The sequence below is a fragment of the Gossypium hirsutum genome, chromosome A05 (assembly GCF_007990345.1).
Source record: "Gossypium hirsutum isolate 1008001.06 chromosome A05, Gossypium_hirsutum_v2.1, whole genome shotgun sequence".
In the NCBI taxonomy this organism is placed as follows: domain Eukaryota; kingdom Viridiplantae; phylum Streptophyta; class Magnoliopsida; order Malvales; family Malvaceae; genus Gossypium; species Gossypium hirsutum.
In genome coordinates this window covers 85954276-85956800 of record NC_053428.1, presented here as the reverse complement: position 1 = coordinate 85956800, position 2525 = coordinate 85954276, and the positions used below count along the sequence as shown (strand labels likewise).

The 2525-nt window shown below is 32.9% G+C and overlaps 1 non-coding gene across 1 annotated transcript; it reads right to left on the bottom strand.

The window, feature by feature from the left end:
• Positions 1-2026: 2026 nt before the first annotated feature.
• LOC121230154 (small nucleolar RNA R71) lies at positions 2027-2133 on the bottom strand. Its single transcript, XR_005928106.1, has one exon. It is a non-coding gene; the product is annotated as a small nucleolar RNA R71 (small nucleolar RNA).
• Between the last annotated feature and the right edge of the window lie 392 nt (positions 2134-2525).

Sequence of the window (2525 nt, the reverse complement as noted above, 5' to 3'; positions counted from 1 at the left end):
GCTTTTCAATATTTGCCCCTACATAAAAATAGCATGTTTGAAATCTTCAAACATGCCACATGTGTGGCTAGCCATGGGGGAAGTCTTTGGCTGCTGATTTTGGCTATTTTTATCAGCCTTCTCAACCTATAAATACCTCACTTGGCTGCTCACTTCAAACACATCTAAACTTTTCTCATCTCTTCACTTCTCTATCATTTTTCTTTCTTCATTCCCTTCCATTTTTCTTCATTTCCTTCCCCTATTCCCTTTACGATTTCACCTCTTGAAAAAGATTCAATCAACCAAAATTTGGATTAGCATTAAAGTGTTCGTGGAGGCCTCAGTTCAACAAGAACAAGCGGAGAAGGAAGAGTGGAGCAAACTAGTCAAGCCTCAAAGAAACATCGGATTTGATTCTTGTTCCCTATCCTTTTAATTTTGTTGTTGTTATGATGAACATGTCATGAAAATTTGTGATGTTGATATGTTTAATTTAATTAATATGGCTTAAATTCAATTCATGTTAGGTTGATTGCATTTCATCTACTTAATTTATTAAAATTGTGTTTGTATTGTTATAGGCTTCGATAATATGTTTGATTAAGTAAAACCATGACTAAGTTATTATTGCATCACAACTGTAAGGTAACTAATGAATTAATTATTTAAACGGATTGAAAGTGTAATTAATTGACACGATGCTTAATCAGTGCATGTTTAATTATCTAAGGTAGTTAAGGGTTAAATTAGCAACGTTATCTAACAATACATTAGCCTTGCATAACTTGCAAGATTATTGTGATTAAACTGTTTCAAGGTAGAAATACATTATTACCTCACATGATCTTTTATGTGCTTATGAGATCGAATTAATTGTTTGAATTGACATATGTACAAGAGATTATTTTGATTTCATAATTATGTATGTGCATTAACACATTTGCTTATTAAAATTTGTTTAATCGATTGAATTGACATAGAGATATAGTGAAGAGATAAATGGATTTTGGTAGGTGAGTATGTTCATGCCAAGAATTTATTCGTAACAACATGAACATGAGTTTAACAATTCTAAGTTAAGAAATGTAATTAATCTAGCACAATTATGTCATCTTAATTAAAATCATCTTTTGAAATCGTGCATTGGAACTTGTATTTTATTTTTTATTTATTTTACTTAGTTAAAAATCTTAGTTTTTAATCACCTCCTCAAATCAAAATATTTTTCTTCACCAAAGTGTTTTTAATTGCATTCATAAATAATTCTTTTCACAGTCCCTATATGTACAATAACTCTACATTTACTTGTCACTTTATTACTTGTTGCAATTGTGTACGCTTGCACATTTTCATCATTCCAAGTTTTTGGTGCCGTTGCTGGGGGCTGTTTTAAAAAGTCATTATTTTTGAATTTGTTAGTTTTTCATTTGGTTTATCTTTCTGTTCAATTTTAACTTAATTAATTTTTTTATGTTTGTTTTAGGTGTTTATGAGTATTGACCGAATTATTGACTTACTCCTTGTAAACCCTGAAATTGAAAGGACTTTCTGACAAATGAGAAGACAAGTGAACCAAAGAAGGACTGAAGATATGAATTTAAAAAATCCAAACCAAAATCCAAGAGGAACATTCGCTTATAATACTCATAATCCGATCATTGTTGCTGATGATAGAAACTGTACCATTCAACAATATGCCATTCCTTTATTTAACAAGCTCAATCCGAGTATTAGGAGACCTGAAATCGAGACACAACAATTCGAGCTGAAGCCACTCATGTTCCAAATGTTGCACAATATGGGTCAATTTAGTGGGATTCCTGCTGAAGATCCACATCTTCATCTTCGGCTATTCATGGAAGTGAGTGACTCATTTAAACTAGTTGGGGTGTCTGAGGACGCCTTGAGACTAAGATTATTTATATACTCCTCAAGAGGTAGAGCACGAGCATGGTTGAACTCCTTACCATCTGGTTCCATAACTATATGGCAAGAGTTGGTTGAACGTTTCTTAATGAAATATTTCCCTCCATCTTTAACCGCCAAGATCCGAAATGAAATTACTTCATTTCAGCAACTTGATGAAGAATCTTTATATAGGGCATGGGAGCGGTTCAAGGAGTTATTACAAAAGTGCCTTCATCACGGTATTCCTTACTGTGTTCAAATAGAGACTTTCTATATTGGTCTCAATATTCATACTAGAATGATGGTGGATACTTCGAAAAACAGAGCCATTCTTTCTTAACGATGCTTACGAGATTATTGAAAGAACTGCCAGTAATAATTATCAGTGGCCATTTATTTGAAAATTTCCTATCGAATCAAAAGTCAAATTATTACATGGGAAATCAGAATTAGAATGGTCCGCAATCAAATTTTTACAATTCTTCGTGGCAGAATCATCCAATTTCTCTATGGAGTAATCAATGGGCAGACCATAGCGACTCTGTTATGCCATTTCGACCAAATTATCCGTCGAAATATTTTCAACAAGTGCAATAGCCCCCACCAATTGAATCTTCAAGTGATCTTGAGAATCT